The sequence below is a fragment of the Porites lutea genome, chromosome 10 (genome assembly GCF_958299795.1).
Source record: "Porites lutea chromosome 10, jaPorLute2.1, whole genome shotgun sequence".
NCBI lineage: Eukaryota > Metazoa > Cnidaria > Anthozoa > Scleractinia > Poritidae > Porites > Porites lutea.
In genome coordinates, this window is record NC_133210.1 from 13,629,170 (window position 1) to 13,651,960 (window position 22,791).

Below are 22,791 nucleotides of genomic sequence, written 5' to 3' on the forward strand. Positions count from 1 at the left end.
CACTTTTTCTCGATCTATTTTTGATAAACACAAAAGATGAAAAAACGTCTATTTTTTGACCAAAATCATGGACTATCCCCTTAGCAAAAATGCCAATTTTGCCTTCTTTTTAAATCCATGTTTATATTGTCTAGAAAGGCTTTTTTTCTAACGAGAACGTCACTAAATACTTTTTCTGGCTGTATTTTGCATAAAGCGAAACGTTCACAAAATTTTCAAATTTTTGACCAAAACCATGGACTAACCCCTTTGCAAAAATGCCAATTTTGTGGGTTTTTGAAACCGATGTTTTTGTTGTTCAGAAAGGCTTGTTTGCTATATAAAACGTCGAAAATCGTTTTTTCACGATTTATTTTCACGATCTATGACATGGGAATACAAGCGGGTTAAGAGGGGTTACAGGGGGTTACAAGAGGTTACAGGGGGTTACAAGGGGGTTACAAGGGGTTACAAGGCATAACAAGGGGCAACAAGGCGTTACAGGGGGTACAAAGGATTATAGAATACTTTTTTCTAACTAGAACGTTCTCAGATACTTTTTCTTGGTCTATTTTGCATAAAAATCAAAGTTGAAGAAATCTCAAATTTTTGACCAAAACGATGGACTAACCCCTTTGCAAAGATGCTAATTTTGTGGGTTTTTGAAAGCGATGTTTTTGTTGTTCAGAAAGGGGTGTTTACTATATAAAACGTCGAAAATCGTTTTTTCACGATTTATTTTCACGATCTATGAGATGGGAATACAAGGGGTTAAAAGGGGTTACAGGGGGTTACAAAGGGTTAGAGGGGATTACAGGGGGTTACAAGCGGTTACAAGGGGTTACAGGGTGGTACAAGGGGTTACAAGGGATAACAAGGGGCGACAAGCCGTTAAAGGAGGTACAAAGGATGATAGAATACTTTTTTCTAACTAGAACGTTCCGAGATACTTTTTCTTGGTCTATTTTGCATAAAAATCAAAGTTGAAGAAATCTCAAATTTTTGACCAAAACGATGGACTAACCCCTTTGGAAAAATACTAATTTTGCGTTTTTCGTACACAGTTGTTTTTATAGTCTTTAAAGGCTTCTTTTTTATCTAGAACGTCAGCAAACACTTTTTCTCGATCTATTTTTGATAAACACAAAAGATGAAAAAACTTTTATTTTTTTACCAAAATCATGCGCTATCCCCTTTGCAAAAATGCCAATTTTGCCTTCTTTTTAAATCCATGTTTATATTGTCTAGGAAGGCTTGTTTTTTAACGAGAACATCACCAAATACTTTTTCTGGCTTTGTTTTGCATAAAACGAAACGTTCACAAAATTTCAAATTTTTGACCAAAACCATGGACTAACCCCTTTGCAAAAATGCCAATTGTGTGGATTTTTGAAACCAATATTTTTGTTGTTCAGAAAGGCTTGTTCGCTATATAAAACGTCGAAAATCGTTTTTTCACGATTTCTTTTCACGTTCTATGGCATGGGAACACAAGGGGTTACACGGGGTTACAGGGGGTTACAAGGGGTTACAGGGGGTTACAGAGGGTTACAAGGGGTTACAGGGGGTTACAAGGGGTTACAAGGGATGACAGGGGGTGACAAGACGTTACAGGGGGTTAGAAACGTTTATAGAAACTTTTTTCTTACTAGAACGTTCCCAGATACCTTTTCTTGGTCAATTTTGCATAAAAATCAAAGTTGATGAAATCTCAAACTTTTTACGAAAACGATGGACTAAGACCTTTGGAAAAATTCTAATTTTGCGTTTTTCGTACACAGTTGTTTTTATAGTCTTTAAAGGCTTCTTTTTTAACTAGAACGTCAGCAAACACTTTTTCTCGATCTATTTTTGATAAACACAAAAGATGAAAAAAATTCTATTTTTTGACCAAAATCATGGACTATCCCCTTTGCAAAAATGCCAATTTTGCCTTCTTTTTAAATCCATGTTTATATTGTCTAGAAAGGCTTGCTTTCTAACGAGAACGTCACCAAATACTTTTTCTGGCTGTATTTTGCATAAAACGAAACGTTCACAAAAGTTCAAATTTTTGACGAAAACCATGGACTAACCCTTTGCAAAAATGCCAATTTTGTGGGTTTTTGAAACCGATGTTTTTGTTGTTCAGAAAAGCTTGTTTCCTATATAAAACGTCGAAAATCGTTTTTTCACGATTTATTTTCACGATCTATGACATGGGAATACAAGCGGGTTAAGAGGGGTTACAGGGGGTTACAAGAGGTTACAGGGGGTTACAAGGGGGTTACAAGGGGTTACAAGGCATAACAAGGGGCAACAAGGCGTTACAGGGGGTACAAAGGATTATAGAATACTTTTTTCTAACTAGAACGTTCTCAGATACTTTTTCTTGGTCTATTTTGCATAAAAATCAAAGTTGAAGAAATCTCAAATTTTTGACCAAAACGATGGACTAACCCCTTTGCAAAGATGCTAATTTTGTGGGTTTTTGAAAGCGATGTTTTTGTTGTTCAGAAAGGGGTGTTTACTATATAAAACGTCGAAAATCGTTTTTTCACGATTTATTTTCACGATCTATTACATGGGAATACAAGAGGTTACAAGGGGTTACAGGGGGTTACAAAGGGTTACAGGGGGTTACAGGGGGTTACAAGGGGTTACAAGGGGTTACAGGGTGGTACAAGGGGTTACAAGGGATAACAAGGGGCGACAAGCCGTTAAAGGAGGTACAAAGGATGATAGAATACTTTTTTCTAACTAGAACGTTCCGAGATACTTTTTCTTGGTCTATTTTGCATAAAAATCAAAGTTGAAGAAATCTCAAACTTTTGACCAAAACGATGGACTAACCCCTTTGGAAAAATTCTACTTTTGCGTTTTTCGTACACAGTTGTTTTTATAGTCTTTAAAGGCTTCTTTTTTATCTAGAACGTCAGCAAACACTTTTTGTCGATCTATTTTTGATAAACACAAAAATGGAAAAACTTCTATTTTTTGGCCAAAATCATGGACTATCCCCTTTGCAAAAATGCCAATTATGCCTTCTTTTTAAATCCATATTTATATTGTCAAGAAAGGCTTGTTTTCTAACGAGAACGTCACCAAATACTTTTCCTGGCTGTATATGGTATAAAACGAAACGTTCACAAAATTTCAAATTTTTGACCAAAACCATGGACTAACCCCTTTGCAAAAATGCCAATTTTGTGGGTTTTTCAAACCGATATTTTTGTTGTTCAGAAAGGCTTTTTTCCTATATAAAACATCGAAAATCGTTTTTTCACGATTTATTTTCACGATCTATGACATGGGAATACAAGGGGTTACAAGGAGTTACAAAGGGTTACAAGGGGTTACAGGGGGTTACAAGGGGTTACAAGGGGTTACATTGGGTTACAAGGGGTTACAAGGGATAACAACGGGCGACGAGGCGTTACAGGGGGTACAAAGGATTATAGAATACTTTTTTCTAACTAAAACGTTCCCAGATACTTTTTCTTGGTCTATTTTACATAAAAATCAAAGTTGAAAAAATCTCAAACTTTTGACCAAAACGATGCACTAACCCGTTTGAAAAAATTTTAATTTTGCGTTTTTCGTACACAGTTGTTTTTATAGTCTTTAAAGGCTTCTTTTTTATTCAGAACGTCAGCAAACACCTTTTCACGATCTATTTTTGATAAACACAAGACATAAAAAATCTTCAACTTTTTGACTAAAATAATGGACTATCCCCATTGCAAAAATGCCAATTTTGTCTTCTTTTTAAATCCATGTTTATATTGTCTAGGAAGGCTTGTTTTCTAACGAGAACATCACCAAATACTTTTTCTGGCTTTATTTTGCATAAAACGAAACGTTCACAAAATTTCAAATTTTTGACCAAAACCATGGACTAACCCCTTTTCCAAAAATGCCAATTGTGTGGGTTTTTGAAACCGATATTTTTGTTGTTCAGAAAGGCTTGTTTGCTTTATAAAACGTCGAAAATCGTTTTTTCACGTTTTATTTTCACTGTATATGACATGGGAATACCAGGGGTTACAAGGGGTTACAGGGGATTACAAGGGGTTACAGTGGGTTACAAGGGGTTACAAGGGGTTACAGGGGGTTACAAGGGGTTACAAGGCATAACAAGGGGCAACAAGGCGTTACAGGGGGTATAAAGAATTATAGAATACTTTTTTCTAACTAGAACGTTCCCAGATACTTTTTCTTGGTCTATTTTGCATAAAAATCAAAGTTAAAGAGATCTCAAATTTTTGACCAAAACGATGGACAAACCCCTTTGCAAAAATGCCAATTTTGTGGGTTTTTAAAACCAATATTTTTGTTGTTCAGACAGGCTTGTTTGCTATATAAAACGTCGAAAATCATTTTTTCACGATTTATTTTCACGATCTATGGCATGGGAATACAAGGGGTTACAAGGGGTTACAGGGGGTTTCGGGGGGTTACAGGGGGTTACAGAGGGTTACAAGGGGTTACCAGGGATGACAGGGGGTGACAAGGCGTTACAGGGGGTTACAAGGGATTATAGAAACTTTTTCCTAACTAGAACGTTCCCAGGTACTTTTTCTTGTTTTTTTTGCATAGAAATCAAAGTTGAAGAAATCTCAAAGTTTTGACCAAAACGATGGACTAAGCCCTTTGGAAAAATTCTAATTTTGTTTTTTTCGTACACAGTTGTTTTTATAGTCTTTAAAGGCTTCTTTTTTATCTAGAACGTCAGCAAAGACTTTTTCTCGATCTATTTTTGATAAACACAAAAGATGAAAAAACTTCTATTTTTTGACCAAAATCATGGACTATCCCCTTTGCAAAAATGCCAATTTTGCCTTCTTTTTAAATCCAGGTTTATATTGTCTAGAAAGGCTTGTTTTCTAACGAGAACGTCACCAAATACTTTTCCTGGCTGTATTTGGATAAAACGAAACGTTCACAAAATTTCAAATTTTTGACCAAAACCATGGACTAACCCCTTTGCAAAAATGCCAATTTTGTGGGTTTTTGAAACCGAAATTTTTTTGTTCAGAAAGGCTTGTTTGCTATATAAACATCGAAAATCGTTTTTTAACGATTTATTTTCATGATCTATGACATGGGAGTACAAGGGGATACAAGGGGTTACAGGGGGTTACAAGGGGTTACAGGGGGTTACAAGGGGTTACATGGGGTTACAAGGGGTTACAAGGGATGACAGGAGGTGACAAGGCGTTACAGGAGGTTACAAACGATTATAGAAACTTTTTTCTAACTAGAACTTTCCTGATACTTTATCTTGGTCCATTTTGCTTAAAAATCAAAGTTGAAGAAATCTTAAAGTTTTTACCAAAACAATGGACTAACCCCTTTGCAAAAATGCCAATTTTGTGGGTTTTGAAACCGCTGTTTTTCTTGTTCAGAAAGGCTTGTTTGCTATATAAAACGTCGAATTTTTTTTTTTACGATTTATTTTAACGATCTATGACATTTGAATACAGGGGGTTACAAAGGGGTTACATGGGTTACAGGGGGTTACAAGGGGTTACAAGGTGTCACAAGGGGTTGCAGGGGGTTACAAGGGGTTACTAGGGAACACAAGGGGTGACAAGGCGTCACAGGGGGTACAAAGGATTATAGAATACTTTTTTCTAACTAGAACGTTCCCAGATACTTTTTCTTGGTCTATTTTGCATAAAAATCAAAGTTGAAGAAATCTCAAAGTTTTGACCAAAACGATGGACTAAGCCCTTTGGAAAAATTCTAATTTTGCGTTTTTCGTACACAGTTGTTCTTATAGTCTTTAAAGGCTTCTTTTTTATCTAGAATGTCAGAAAACACTTTTTCTCCATCTATTTTTGATAAACACAAAAGATGAAAAAACTTCTATTTTTTGACCAAAATTATGGACTATCCCCTTTGCAAAAATGCCAATTTTGTGGGTTTTTAAAAAACCGATATTTTTGTTTTTCAAAAAGGCTTGTTTCCTATATAAAACGTCGAAAATTGTTCGTTCACGATTTATTTTAACGATCTATGACATGGGAATACAGGGGGTTACAAAGGGTTACAGGGGGTTACAAGGGGTTACAGGGGCTTACAGGGGGTTACAGGGGGTTAGAAGGGGTTACAATGGATAACAAGGGGCGACAAGGCGTTACAGGGGGTACAAAGGATTATAGAATACTTTTTTCTAACTAGAACGTTCCCAAATAGTTTTTCTTGGTCTATTTTGCATAAAAATCAAAGTTGAAGAAATCTCAAATTTTTCACGAAAACGATGGACTAACCCCTTTGCAAAAATGCCAATTTTGTGGGTTTTTGAAACCGATGTTTTTGTTGTTCAAAAAGGGGTGTTTGCTATATAAAACGTCGAAAATCGTTTTTACACGATTTATTTTCACGATCTATGACATGGGAATACAAGGGATTACAAGGGGTTACAAGGGGTTACAGGGGGTTACAAGGGCTTACAAGGTATGACAAGGGGCGACAAGACGTTACAGGGGGTACAAAGGATTATAGAATACTTTTTTCTAACTAGAACGTTTCGAAATACTTTGTCTTGGTCTATTTTGCATAAAAATCAAAGTTGAAGAAATCTAAAATTTTTGACCAAAACCATGGACTAAGCCCTTTGCAAAGATGCCAATTTTGTGGGTTTTTGAAACCGATATTTTTTTTGTTCAGAAAGGCTTGTTTGCTATATAAAACGTCGAAAATCGTTTTTTCACGATTTATTTTCACGATCTATTACATGGGAATACAAGGGGTTACAAGGGGTTACAGGGGGTTACAAGGGGTTACTGGTGGTTACAAGGGGGTTACAAGGGGTTACAAGGGATAACAAGGGCCAACAAGGCGTTTCAGGGGGTACAAAGGATGATAGAATACTTTTTTCTAACTAGAACGTTCCGAGATACTTTTTCTAAGTCTATTTTGCATAAAAATCAAAGTTGAAGAAATCTCAAATTTTTCACCAAAACGATGGACTAACCGCTTTGGAAAAATTCTAATTTTGCGTTTTTCGTACACAGTTGTTCTTATAGTCTTTAAAGGCTTCTTTTCTATCTAGAACGTCAGCAAACACTTTTTCTCGATCTATTTTTGATAAACACAAAAGATGAAAAAACTTCTAATTTATAACGAAAATCATGGACTATCCCCTTTGCAAAAATGCTAATTTTCCCTTCTTCTTAAATCCATGTTTATATTGTCTAGAAAGGCTTGTTTTCTAACGAGAACGGCACAAAATACTTTTTCTGGCTGTATTTTGGATAAAACGAAAGGTTCACAAAATTTCAAATTTTTGACCAAAACCATGGACTAACCCCTTTGCAAAAATGCCAATTTCGTGGGTTTTTGATACCGATATTTTTGTTGTTCAGAAAGGCTTGTTTGCTATATAAAACGTCGAAAATGGTTTTTTCACGCTTTATTTTCACGATCTATGACGTGGGAATACAAGGGGTTACAAGGGGTTACAAAGGGTTACAGGGGGTTACAAGGGGTTACAAGGGTTGACAGGGGGTGACAAGGCGTTACAGGGGGTTAAAAACGATTATCGAATTTTTTTTCTAACTAGAACGTTCCCAGATACTTTTTCTTGGTCTATTTTGCATAAAAATCAAAGTTAAAAAAAATTTCAAATTTTTGACCAAAACCATGGACTAAGCCCTTTGCAAAAATGCCAATTTTGTGGGTTTTTGCAGCCGATGTTTTTGTTGTTCAGAAAGGCGTGTTTGCTATATAGAACGTCGAAAATCGTTTTTTCACGATTTATTTTCACTATCTATGACATGGGAGTACGAGGGGTTACAAAGGGTTACAAGGGGTTACAGGGGGTTACAAGGGGTTACATGGGGTCACAAGGTGTTTTAAGGAAAGACAGGGGGTGATAAGGCGTTACAGGCGGTTACAAACGATTATAGAAACTTTTTTCTAACTAGAACGTTTCCAGATAATTTTTCTTGGTCTATTTTGCATAAAAATCAAAGTTCAAGAAATCAAAAATTTTTGACCAAAACGATGGACTAACCCCTTTGCAAAAATGCCAATTTTGTGGGTTTTTGAAACCGATATTTTTGTTGTTCAGAAAGGCTTGTTTGGTATATAAAACGTCGAAAATCGTTTTTTCACGATTTATTTTCACGATCTATGACATAGGAATACAAGGGGTTACAGGTGGTTCTAGGGGGGTTCCAGGGGGTTACAAGGGGTTACAGGGGGTTACATGGGGTTACAGGGGGTTACAAGGGGTTAGAAGGGATAATAAGGGGCGGAAGCCGTTACAGGAGGTACAAAGGATTATAGAATACTTTTTTCTAACTAGAACGTTCCCAGCTACTTTTTCTTGGTCTAATTTGCATAAAAATCAAAGTTGAAGAAATCTCAAATTTTTGACCAAAACGATGGACTAACCCCTTTGGAAAAATTCTTATTTTACGTTGTACGTACACAGTTGTTTTTGTAGTCTTTAAAGGCTTCTTTTTTTATCTAGAACGTCAGCAAACACTTTTTCTCGATCTATTTTTGATAAACACAAAAGATGAAAAAACTTCAACTTTTTGACCAAAATCATGGACTATCCCCTTTGCAAAAATGCCAATTTTGCCTCCTTCTTAAATCCATGTTTATATTGTCTAGAAAGGCTTGTTTTCTAACGAGAACGTCACCAAATACTTTTTCTGGCTGTATTTTGCACAAAACGAAACGTTTAAAAAATTTCAAATTTTTGACCAAAACCATGGCCTAACCCGTTTGCAAAAAAGGCCAATTTTGTGGCTTTTTGAAACCGATATTTTAGTTTTCAGAAAGGCTTCTTTGCAATATAAAACGTCGAAAATCGTTTTTTCACGATTTATTTTCACGATCTATGACATGGAATACAAGGGGTTACAAGGGGTACAGGGGGTTCCAAGGGGTTACAGGGGGTTACAAGGGGTTACATGGGGTTACAGGGGGTTACAAGGGATGACAGGGGGTGACAAGCCGTTACAGGGGGTTAAAAGGGATTATAGAAACTTTTTCCTAAGTAGAACGTTCCCTGATACTTTTTCTTGGTTTTTTTGCATAGAAATCAAAGTTGAAGAAATCTCAAAGTTTTGACCAAAACGATGGACTAACCCCTTTGGAAAAATCCTAATTTTGCGTTTTTCGTGCACAGCTGTTTTTATAGTCTTTAAAGACTTCTTTTTTATCTAGAACGTCAGCAAACACTTTTTCTCGATCTATTTTTGATAAAAACAAAAGATGAAAAAACTTCTACTTTTTGACCAAAATCATGGACCCTTTGCACAAATGCCAATTTTGCCTTCTTTTTAAATCCATGTTTATATTGTCTAGAAAGGCTTGTTTTGTAACGAAAACGTCACCAAATACTTTTTCTGGCTGTATTTTGCATAAAAAGAAACGTTCACAAAAGTTCAAATTTTTGACAAAAACCATGGACTAACCCCTTTGCAAAAATGCCAATTTTGTGGGTTTTTGAAACCGATATTTTTGTTGTTCAGAAAGGCTTGTTTCCTATATAAAACGTCGAAAATCGTTTTTTCACGATTTCTTTTCACGATCCATGACATGGGAATACAAGGAGTTAAAAGGGGTTACAAGGGGTTACAAGGGGTTACAGGGGGTTACAGGGGATTACCAGGGGTTACAGGGAGTTACAAGGGGTTATAAGGGATGACAAGGGGCGACAAGGCGTCACAGGGGGTACAAAGGATTATAGAATACTTTTTTCTAACTAGAACTTTCCCAGATACTTTTTCTTGGTCTATTTTGCATAAAAATCAAAGTTAAAGAAATCTCATATTTTTGACCAAAACGATGGACTAACCCCTTTGGAAAAATTCTAATTTTGCGTTTTTCGTAGAAAGTTGTTTTTATAGTCTTTAAAGGCTTCCTTTTTATCTAGAACGTCAGCAAACAGTTTTTCTCGATCTATTTTTGATAGACACAAAAGATGAAAAAACTTCTATTCTTTGACCAAAATCATGGACTATCCGCCTTTTCAAAAATGCCAATTTTGCCTTCTTTTTAAATCCATGTTTATATTGTCTAGAAAGGCTTGTTTTCTAACGAGAACGTCACCAAATACTTTTTCTGGCGGTATTTTGCATAAAAAGAAACGTTCACAAAATTTCAAATTTTTGAGCAAAACCATGGACTAACCCCTTTGCAAAAATGCCAATTTTGTGGGTTTTTGAAACCGATATTTTTGTTGTTCAGAAAGGCTTGTTTCCTATATAAAACGTCGAAAATCGTTTTTTCGCGATTTCTTTTCACGATCCATGACATGGGAATACAAGGAGTTAGACGGAGAAAAAGTGTTTGGTGACGTTCTAGATAAAAAAGAAGCCTTTAAAGACTATAAAAACAACTGTGTACGAAAAACGCAAATTTAGAATTTTTTACAAGGGGTTAACCCATCGTTTTGGTCAAAAATTTGAGATTTCTTCAACTTTCATTTTTATGCAAAATAGACCAAGAAAAAGTATCTGGGAACGTTCTAGTTACAAAAAACTATTCTATAATCCTTTGTACCCCCTGTAACGCCTTGTCGCCCCTTGTCATCCCTTGTAACCCCTTGCAACCCCCTTGTAACCCCATGTAACCCCTTGTAACCCACTGTAACCCCTTGTAATCCCCTTTAACCCCCTGTAACCCCTTGTAACCCCCTGTAACCCCGTGTAACCCCTTGTGTTCCCATGCCATAGATCGTGAAAATAAATCGTGAAAAAACGATTTTCGACGTTTTATATAGCGAACAAGCCTTTCTGAACAACAAAAATATTGGTTTCAACAAAATTGGCATATTTCCTAAGGGGATAGTCCATGATTTTCGTAAAAAATAGAAGTTTTTTCATCTTTTGTGTTTCTCAACAATAGATCGAGAAAAAGTGTTTGCTAACGTTCTATATAAAAAAGAGCCTTTTAAGACTATAAAAACAACTGTGTACGAAAAACGCAAAATTAGAATTTTTCCACAGGGATTAGTCCATCGTTTTGGTTAAAAATTTGAGATTTCTTCAACTTTGATTTTTATGCAAAATAGGCCCAGAAAAAGTATCTGGGAACGTTCTAGTTAGAAAAAAGTTTCTATAATCGTTTGTAACCCCCTGTAACGCCTTGTCACCCCCTGTCATCCCGTGTAACCCCCTGTAACCCCTTGTAACCCCTTGTAACCCCCTGTAACACCCTGTAACCCCTTGTAACCCCCTGTAACCCATTGTAACCCCTTGTATTCCCATGTCATAGATCGTGAAAATAAATCGCGAAAAAACGATTTTCGACGTTTTATATAGCAAACAAGCCTTTCTGAACAACAAAAATATCGGTTTCAAAAACCCACAAATTTGGCATTTTTGCAAAGGGGTTAGTCCATGGTTTTGCTCAAAAATTTGAAATTTTGTGAACGTTTTGCTTTATGCAAAATACAGCCAGAAAAAGTATTTGGTGACGTTCTCGTTAGAAAACAAGCCTTTTGTAGACAATATAAACATGGATTTAAAAAGAAGGCAAAATTGGCATTTTTGAAAAGGCGGATAGTCCATGATTTTGGTCAAAGAATAGAAGTTTTTTCATCTTTTGTGTTTATCAAAAATAGATCGAGAGGAGTTACAAGGGGTTATAAGGGATGACAAGGGGCGACAAGGCTATACAGGGGGTACAAAGGATTATAGAATACTTTTTTCTAACTAGAACGTTCCCAGATACTTTTTCTTGGTCTATTTTGCATAAAAATCAAAGTTAAAGAAATCTCATATTTTTGACCAAAACGATGGACTAACCCCTTTGGAAAAATTCTAATTTTGCGTTTTTCGTACAGAGTTGTTTTTATAGTCTTTAAAGGCTTCCTTTTTATCTAGAACGTCAGCAAACAGTTTTTCTCGATCTATTTTTGATAAACACAAAAGATTAAAAAACTTCTATTTTTTCACCAAAATCATGGACAATCCCCTTTGCAAAAATGCCAATTTAACCTTCTTTTTAAATCCATGTTTATATTGTCTAGAAAGGCTTGCTTTCTAACGAGAACGTCACCAAATACTTTTTCTGGCTGTATTTTGCATAAAGCAAAACGTTCACAAAAGTTCAAATTTTTGACCAAAACCATGGACTAACCCCTTTGCAAAAATGCCAATTTTGTGGCTTTTTGAAACCGATATTTTTCTGGTTTAGAAAGGCTTGATTGCTATACAAAACGTCGAAAATCGTTTTTTCACGATTTATTTTCACGATCTATGACTTGGGAATACAAGGGGTTACCAGGGGTTACAGAGGGTTACAAGGGGTTACATGGGGTTACAAGGGGTTAAAAGGGCTTACAGGGGGTCACAAGGGTTTACAAAGGATGACAGGGGGTGACAATGCGTTACAGGGGGTTAAAAAGGATTATAGAAACTTTTTCCTAACTAGAAAGTTCCCTGATACTTTTTCTTGGTCTATTTTGCATAAAAATCAAAGTTGAAGAAATCTCAAATTTTGGACCAAAACGATGGACTAACCCCTTTGCAAAAATACCAATTTTGTGGGTTTTTGAAGCCGATATTTTTGTTGTTCAGAAAGGCTTGTTTCCTATATAAAACGTCGAAAATCGTTTTTTCACGATTTATTTTCACGTTCTATGACATAGGAATACAAGGGGTTACAAGGGGTTACAGGGGGTTTGAAGGGGTTACAGGGGGTTACAAGGGGTTACAGGGGCTTACAATGGGTTACAAGGGGTTACATGGGGTTACAAGGGGTTACAAGGGATGACAGGGGGTGACAAGGCGTTACACGGGGTTACAAACGATCATAGAAACGTTTTTCTAACTAGAACGTTCCCAGATACTTTTTCTTGGTCTATTTTGCATAAAAATCAAAGCTGAAAAAATCTCAAATTTTTGACCAAAACGATGGACTATCCCCTTTGGAAAAATTTTAATTTTGCGTTTTTCGTACACAGTTGTTTTTATAGTCTTTAAAGGCTTGCCTTTTATCTACAATGTCAGCAAACACTTTTTGTCGATCTATTTTTGATAAACACAAAAGATGAAAAAACTTCTATTCTTTGACCAAAATCATGGACTATCCCCTTTGCAATAATGCCAATTTTGTCTTCTTTTTAAATCCATGTTTATATTGTCTAGAAAGGCTTGTTTTCTAACGAGAACGTGACCAAATACTTTTTCTGGCTGTATATTGCATTAAAAGAAACGTTCACAAAATTTCAAATTTTTGAGCAAAACCATGGACTAACCCCTTTGCAAAAATGCCAATTTTGTGGGTTTTTTAAACCGATATTTTCGTTGTTCAGTAAGGCTTGTTTGCTATATAAAACGTCGAAAATGGTTTTTTCACGATTTATTTTCACGATCTATGACATGGGAATACAAGGGGATACAAGGAGTTACAGGGGGTATAAGGGGTTACAGGGGGTTACAAGGGGTTAAAAGGTGTTACAGGGGGTTACAGTGGGTTACAAGGGGTTACAAGGGATGACAGGGGGTGACAAGGCGTTACAGGGGGTTACAAAGGATTATAGAAACTTTTTCCTAACTAGAACGTTCCCACATTCTTTGTCTTGGTCTATTTTGCATAAAAATCAAAGTTGAAGAAATCTCATATTTTTGACCAAAACGATGGACTAACCCCTTTGGAAAAATTTTAATTTTGCGTTTTTCGTACAAAGTTGTTTTTATAGTTTTTACAGGCTTCCCTTTTATCTAGAATGTCAGCACAGACGTTTTCTCCATCTATTTTTGATAAACACAAAAGATTAAAAATCTTTTATTTTTTGACCAAAATAATGGAGTATCCCCTTTGCAATAATGCCAATTTTGCCTTCTTTTTAAATCCATGTTTATATTGTATAGAAAGGCTTGTTTTCTAACGAGAACGTCACCAAATACTTTTTCTGGCTGTATTTTGCATAAAAAGAAACGTTCACAAAATCTCAAATATTTGACCAAAACCATGGAATAACCCCTTTGCAAAAATGCCAATTTTTGTGGGTGTTTGAAACCGATATGTTTGTTCTTCAGAAAGGGTTGGTTGCTATATAAAACGTCGAAAATCGTTTTTTCACGATTTATTTTCACGATCTATGAAATGGAATACAAGGGGTTACAAGAAGTTACAGGGGGTTACAAGGGGTTACAGGGGGTTACAAGGGGTTACAAGGGATGACTCTGGGTGACAAGGCGTTACAGGGGGTTACAAGGGATTATAGAAACTTTTTCCTAACTAGAACGTTCCAAGGTACTTTTTCTTGTTTTTTTTGCATAGAAATCAAAGTTGAAGAAATCTCAAAGTTTTGACCAAAACGATGAACTAACCCCTTTGGAAAAATTTTACTTTTGCGTTTTTCGTACGCAGTTGTTTTTATAGTCTTTAAAGACTTCTTTTTTATCTAGAACGTCAGCAAAGACTTTTTCTCGATCTATTTTTGATAAACACAAAAGATGAAAAAACTTCTATTTTTTGACCAAAATCATGGACTAACCCGTTTGCAAAAAAGGCCAATTTTGTGGGTTTTTGAAACAGATATTTTAGTTGTCCAGAAAGGTTTCTTTGCAATATAAAACGTCGAAAATAGTTTTTTCACGATTTATTTTCACGATCTATGACATGGGAATACAAGGGGATACAAGGGGTTACATGGGGTTACAAGGGGTTACAGGGGGTTACAAGGGGTTACAAGGGGTTACATGGGGTTACAAGGGATTACAAGGGATGACAGGAGGTGACAAGGCGAAACAGGGGTTTACAAACGATTATAGAAACTTTTTTCTAACTAGAACTTTCCCAGATACTTTTTCTTAGTCCATTTTGCTTAAAAATCAAAGTTGAAGAAATCTTAAAGTTTTTACCAAAACAATGGACTAACCCCTTTGCAAAAATGCCAATTTTGTGGGTTTTTGAAACCGATGTTTTTCTTGTTCAGAAAGGCTTGTTTGCTATATGAAACGTTGAAATTTTTTTTTTTACGATTTATTTTAACGATCTATGACATTTGAAAACAGGGGGTTACAAAGGGGTTACATGGGTTACAGGGGGCTACAAGGGGTTACAAAGGGGTCACAAGGAGTTGCAGGGGGTTACAAGGGGTTACAAGGGAACACAAGGGGTGACAAGGTGTCACAGGGGGTACAAAGGATTATAGAATACTTTTTTCTAACTAGAACGTTCCCAGATACTTTTTCTTGGTCTATTTTGCATAAAAATCAAAGTTAAAGAAATGTCAAATTTTTGACCAAAACGATGGACTAAGCCCTTTGGAAAAATTCTAATTTTGCGTTTTTCGTAAAAAGTTGTTTTTATAGTGTTTAAAGGCTTCTTTTTTATCTAGCACGTCAGCAAACACTTTTTCTCGATCTATTTTTGATAAACACAAAAGATGAAAAAACTTCTATTTTTTCACCAAAATCATGGACTATCCCCTTTGGAAAAATGCCAATTTTGCCTTCTTTTTAAATCCATGTTTATATTGTCTAGAAAGGCTCTTTTTCTAACGAGAACGTCACCAAATACTTTTCCTGGCTGTATTTTGCATAAAACGAAACGTTCACAAAATTTCAAATTTTTGACGAAAACCATGGACTAACCCCTTTGCAAAAATGCCAATTTTTGTGGGTTTTTGAAACCGATATTTTTGTTGTTCAGAAAGGCTTGTTTGCTATATAAAACGTCTTAAATCGTTTTTTCACGATTTATTTTCACGATCTATGACATGGGAATACAAGGGGTTACAAGGAGTTATAGGGGGTTACAAGGGGTTACAAGGGGTTACAGGGAGTTACAAGGGGTTACAAGGAATAACAACGGGCGACGAAGCGTTAGAGGGGGTACAAAGGATTATAGAATACTTTTTTCTAACTAGAACGTTCCCAGATACTTTTTCTTGGTCTATTTTGCATCAAAATCAAAGCTGAAAAAATCTCAAATTTTTGACTAAAACGATGGACTAACCACTTTGGAAAAATTTTAATTTTGCGTTTTTCGTACACAGTTGTTTTTATAGTCTTTAAAGGCTTCCCTTTTATCTAGAATGTCAGCAAACACTTTTTCTCGATCTATTTTTGATAAACACAAAAGATGAAAAAACTTCTATTCTTTGACCAAAATCATGGACTATCCCCTTTGCAATAATGCCAATTTTGTCTTCTTTTTAAATCCATGTTTATATTGTCTAGAAAGGCTTGTTTTCTAACGAGAACGTCACCAAATACTTTTTCTGGCTGTATTTTGCATAAAAAGAAACGTTCACAAAATCTCAAATTTTTGACCAAAACCATGGAATAACCCCTTTGCAAAAATGCCAATTTTTGTGGGTGTTTGAAACCGATATGTTTGTTCTTTAGAAAGGGTTGGTTGCTATATAAAACGTCTTAAATCGTTTTTTCACGATTTATTTTCACGATCTATGACATGGGAATACAAGAGGTTACAAGGGGTTACAGGGGGTTACAAGGGGTTACAGGGGGTTACAAGGGGTTACAAGGGGTTACAGGGGATTACAAGGGGTTACAAGGGATAACAACGGGCGACGAGGCGTTACAGGGGGTACAAAGGATTATAGAAACTTTTTTCTAACTAGAACGTTCCCAGATACTTTTTCTTGGTCTATTTTGCATAAAAATCAAAGTTGAAGAAATCTCAAATTTTTGACCAAAACGATGGACTAACCCCTTTGGAAAAATTCCAATTTTGCGTTTTTCGTACACAGTTGTTTTTATAGTCTTAAAAGGCTTTTTTTTATATAGAACGTCAGCAAACACTTTTTCTCCATCTATTTTTGATTAACACAAAACATGAAAAAACTTCAACTTTTTGACCAAAATCATGGACTATCCCCCATTGCAAAAATGCCAATTTTGCATTCTTTTTAAATCCATGTTTATATTGTCTAGAAAGGCTTGTTTTCTAACGAGAACGTCTCCAAATACTTTTTCTGGCTGTATTTTGCATAAAGCGAAATGTTAAAAAAATTTCAAATTTTTGACCAAAACCATGGACTAACCCGTTTGCAAAAAAGGCCAATTTTGTGGGTTTTTGAAACCGATATTTTAGTTGTTCAGAAAGGTTTGTTTGCAATATAAAACGTCGAAAATCGTTTTATCACGATTTATTTTCACGATCTATGAAATGGAATACAAGGGGTTACAAGAAGTTACAGGGGGTTACAAGGGGTTACATGGGGTTACAAGGGGTTACAAGGGATGACAGGGGGTGACAAGGCGTTACAGGGGGTTACAAGGGATTATAGAAACTTTTTCCTAACTAGAACGTTCCCAGGTACTTTTTCTTGTTTTTTTTGCAAAGAAATCAAAGTTGAAGAAATCTCAAAGTTTTGACCAAAACGATGGACTAACCCCTTTGGAAAAATCCTAATTTTGCGTTTTTCGTACACAGTTGTTTTTATAGTCTTTAAAGGCTTCTTTTTTATCTAGAACGTCAGCAAACACTTTTTCTCGATCTATTTTTGATAAACACAAAAGATGAAAAAACTTCTATTTTTTGACCAAAATCATGGACTAACCCGCTTGCAAAAAAGGCCAATTTTGTGGGTTTTTGAAACAGATATTTTAGTTGTCCAGATAGGTTTGTTTGCAATATAAAACGTCGAAAATAGTTTTTTCACGATTTATTTTCACGATCTATGACATGGAATACAAGGGGTTACAAGGGGTTACAGGGGGTTACAAAGGGTTACAGAGGGTTACAAGGGGTTACATGGGGTTACAAGGGGTTACAAGGGATGACAGGGGGTGACAAGGCGTTACAGGGGGTTACAAGGGATTATAGAAACTTTTTCCTAACTAGAACGTTCCCAGATACTTTTTCTTGGTTTTTTTGCATAGAAATCAAAGTTGAAGAAATCTCAAAGTTTTGACCAAAACGATGGACTAACCCCTTTGGAAAAATTCTAATTTTGCGTTTTTCGTACACAGTTGTTTTTATAGTCTTTAAAGACTTCTTTTTTATCTAGAACGTCAGCCAACACTTTTTCTCGATCTATTTTTGATAAACACAAAAGATGAAAAAACTTCAACTTTTTGACCAAAATCATGGACTATCACCTTTGCAAAAATGCCAATTTTGCCTTCTTTTTAAATCCATGTTTATATTGTCTAGAAAGGCTTGTTTTCTAACGAGAAAGTCACCAAATACTTTTTCTGGCGGTATTTTGCACAAAAGGAAACGTTCACAAAATTTCAAATTTTTGACAAAAACCATGGACTAACCCCTTTGCAAAAATGCCAATTTTGTGGGTTTTTGAAACCGATATTTTTGTTGTTCAGAAAGGCTTGTTTGCTATATAAAACGTCGAAAATGGTTTTTTCACGATTTCTTTTCACGATCCATGACATGGGAATGCAAGGGGTTAAAAGAGGTTACAAGGGGTTACAAGGGGTTACAGAGGGTTACAGGGGATTACCAGGTGTTACAGTGGGTTACAAGGGGTTACGAGGGGTTACAGGGGGTTACAAGTGGTTACAAGGGATGACAAGGGGCGACAAGGCGTCACAGGGGGTACAAAGGACTATAGAATACTTTTTTCTAGCTAGAATGTTCCCAGATACTTTTTCTTGCTCTATTTTGCATAAAAATCAAAGTTGAAGAAATCTCAAGTTTTTGACCAAAACGATGGACTAACCCCTTTGGAAAAATTCTAATTTTGCGTTTTTCGTAAAAAGTTGTTTTTATAGTCTTTAAAGACTTCTTTTTTATCTAGAGCGTCAGCAAACACTGTTTCTCGATCTCTTTTTGATAAACACAAAAGATGAAAAAACTTCAACTTTTTGACCAAAATCATGGACTATCCCCTTTGGAAAAATGCCAATTTTGCCTTCTTTTTAAATCCATGTTTATATTGTCTAGAAAGGCTTGTTTTCTAACGAGAAAGTCACCAAATACTTTTTCTGGCGGTATTTTGCACAAAACGAAACGTTCACAAAATTTCAAATTTTTGACAAAAACCATGGACTAACCCCTTTGCAAAACTGCCAATTTTGTGGGTTTTTGAAACCGATATTTTTGTTGTTCAGAAAGGCTTGTTTGCTATATAAAACGTCTTAAATCGTTTTTTCACGATTTATTTTCACGATCTATGACATGGGAATACAAGGGGTTACAAGGGGTTACAGGGGGTTACAAGGGGTTACAAGGGGTTACAGGGGGTTACAAGGGGTTACAAGGGATAACAACGGGCGACGAAGCGTTAGAGGGGGTACAAAGGATTATAGAATACTTTTTTCCAACTAGAACGTTCCCAGATACTTTTTCTTGGTCTATTTTGCATAAAAATCAAAGCTGAAAAAATCTCAAATTTTTGACTAAAACGATGGACTAACCCCTTTGGAAAAATTTTAATTTTGCGTTTTTCGTACACAGTTGTTTTTATAGTCTTTAAAGGCTTGCCTTTTATCTAGAATGTCAGCAAACACTTTTTCTCGATCTATTTTTGATAAACACAAAAGATGAAAAAACTTCTATTCTTTGACCAAAATCATGGACTATCCCCTTTGCAATAATGCCAATTTTGTCTTCTTTTTAAATCCATGTTTATATTGTCTAGAAAGGCTTGTTTTCTAACGAGAACGTCACCAAATACTTTTTCTGGCTGTATATTGCATTAAAAGAAACGTTCACAAAATTTCAAATTTTTCACCAAAACCATGGACTAACCCCTTTGCAAAAATGCCAATTTTGTGGGTTTTTTAAACCGATATTTTCGTTGTTCAGTAAGGCTTGTTTGCTATATAAAACGTCGAAAATGGTTTTTTCACGATTTATTTTCACGATCTATGACATGGGAATACAAGGGGATACAAGGGGTTACAAGGGATGACAGGGGGTGACAAGGCGTTACAGGGGGTTACAAAGGATTATAGAAACTTTTTCCTAACTAGAACGTTCCCACATTCTTTTTCTCTGTCTATTTTGCATAAAAATCAAAGTTGAAGAAATCTCATATTTTTGACCAAAACGATAGACTAACCCCTTTGGAAAAATTTTAATTTTGCGTTTTTCGTACAAAGTTGTTTTTATAGTTTTTAAAGGCTTCCCTTTTATCTAGAACGTCAGCAAAGACGTTTTCTCGATCTATTTTTGATAAACACAAAAGATGAAAAATCTTTTATTTTTTGACCAAAATAATGGAGTATCCCCTTTCCAATAATGCCAATTTTGCCTTCTTTTTAAATCCATGTTTATATTATATAGAAAGGCTTGTTTTCTAACGAGAACGTCACCAAATACTTTTTCTGGCTGTATTTTGCATAAAAAGAAACGTTCACAAAATCTCAAATATTTGACCAAAACCATGGAATAACCCCTTTGCAAAAATGCCAATTTTTGTGGGTGTTTGAAACCGATATGTTTGTTCTTCAGAAAGGGTTGGTTGCTATATAAAACGTCTTAAATCGTTTTTTCACGATTTATTTTCACGATCTATGACATGGGAATACAAGAGGTTACAAGGGGTTACAGGGGGTTACAAGGGGTTACAGGGGGTTACAAGGGGTTACAAGGGGTTACAGGGGATTACAAGGGGTTACAAGGGATAACAACGGGCGACGAGGCGTTACAGGGGGTACAAAAGATTATAGAAACTTTTTTCTAACTAGAACGTTCCCAGATACTTTTTCTTGGTCTATTTTGCATATAAATCAAAGTTGAAGAAATCTCAAATTTTTGACCAAAACGATGGACTAACCCCTTTGGAAAAATTCCAATTTTGCGTTTTTCGTACACAGTTGTTTTTATAGTCTTAAAAGGCTTTTTTTTATATAGAACGTCAGCAAAGACTTTTTCTCGATCTATTTTTGATAAACCCAAAACATGAAAAAACTTCAACTTTTTGACCAAAATCATGGACTATCCCCCATTGCAAAAATGCCAATTTTGTCTTCTTTTTAAATCCATGTTTATATTGTCTAGAAAGGCTTGTTTTCTAACGAGAACGTCACCAAATACTTTTTCTGGCTGTATTTTGCATAAAGCGAAACGTTCAAAAAATTTCAAATTTTTGACCAAAACCATGGACTAACCCGTTTGCAAAAAAGGCCAATTTTGTGGGTTTTTGAAACCGATATTTTAGTTGTTCAGAAAGGTTTGTTTGCAATATAAAACGTCGAAAATCGTTTTTTTCACGATTTATTTTCACGATCTATGAAATGGAATACAAGGGGATTCAAGAAGTTACAGGGGGTTACAAGGGGTTACAGGGGGTTACAAGGGGTTACAAGGGATGACAGGGGGTGACAAGGCGTTACAGGGGGTTACAAGGGATTATAGAAACTTTTTCCTAACTAGAACGTTCCCAGGTACTTTTTCTTGTTTTTTTTGCATAGAAATCAAAGTTGAAGAAATCTCAAAGTTTTGACCAAAACGATGGACTAACCCCTTTGGAAAAATTCTAATTTTGCTTTTTTCGTACACAGTTGTTTTTATAGTCTTTAAAGGCTTCTTTTTTATCTAGAACGTCAGCAAAGACTTTTTCTCGATCTATTTTTGATAAACACAACAGATGAAAAAACTTCTATTTTTTGACCAAAATCATGGACTAACCCGTTTGCAAAAAAGGCCAATTTTGTGGGTTTTTGAAACAGATATTTTAGTTGTCCAGATAGGTTTGTTTGCAATATAAAACGTCGAAAATAGTTTTTTCACGATTTATTTTCACGATCTATGACATGGAATACAAGGGGTTACAAGGGGTTACAAGGGGTTACAGGGGGTTACAAAGGGTTACAGAGGGTTACAAGGGGTTACATGGGGTTACAAGGGGTTACCAGGGATGACAGGGGGTGACAAGGCGTTACAGGGGGTTACAAGGGATTATAGAAACTTTTTCCTAACTAGAACGTTCCCAGATACTTTTTCTTGGTTTTTTTGCATAGAAATCAAAGTTGAAGAAATCTTAAACTTTTGACCAAAACGATGGACTAACCCCTTTGGAAAAATTCTAATTTTGCGTTTTTCGTACGCAGTTGTTTTTATAGTCTTTAAAGACTTCTTTTTTTCTAGAACGTCAGCAAACACTTTTTCTCGATCTATTTTTGATAAACACAAAAGATGAAAAAACTTCAACTTTTTGACCAAAATCATGGACTATCCCCTTTGCAAAAATGCCAATTTTGCCTTCTTTTTAAATCCATGTTTATATTGTCTAGAAAGGCTTGTTTTCTAACGAGAAACTCACCAAATACTTTTTCTGGCGGTATTTTGCACAAAACGAAACGTTCACAAAATTTCAAATTTTTGACAAAAACCATGGACTAACCCCTTTGCAAAAATGCCAATTTTGTGGGTTTTTGAAACCGATATTTTTGTTGTTCAGAAAGGCTTGTTTGCTATATAAAACGTCGAAAATGTTTTTTTCACGATTTCTTTTTACGATCCATGACATGGGAATGCAAGGGGTTAAAAGGGGTTACAAGGGGTTACAAGGGGTTACAGAGGGTTACAGGGGATTACGAGGTGTTACAGTGGGTTACAAGGGGTTACCAGGGGTTACAGGGGGTTACAAGTGGTTACAAGGGATGACAAGGGGCGACAAGGCGTCAAAGAGGGTACAAAGGATTATAGAATACTTTTTTCTAACTAGAACGTTCCCAGATACTTTTTCTTGGTCTATTTTGCATAAAAATCAAAGATGAAGAAATCTCAAGTTTTTGACCAAAACGATGGACTAACCCCTTTGGAAAAATCCTAATTTTGCGTTTTTCGTACACAGTTGTTTTTATAGTCTTAAAAGGCTTTTTTCTTATAGAACGTCAGCAAACACTTTTTCTCGATCTATTTTTGATAAACACAAAACAGGAAAAAACTTCAACTTTTTGACCAAAATCATGG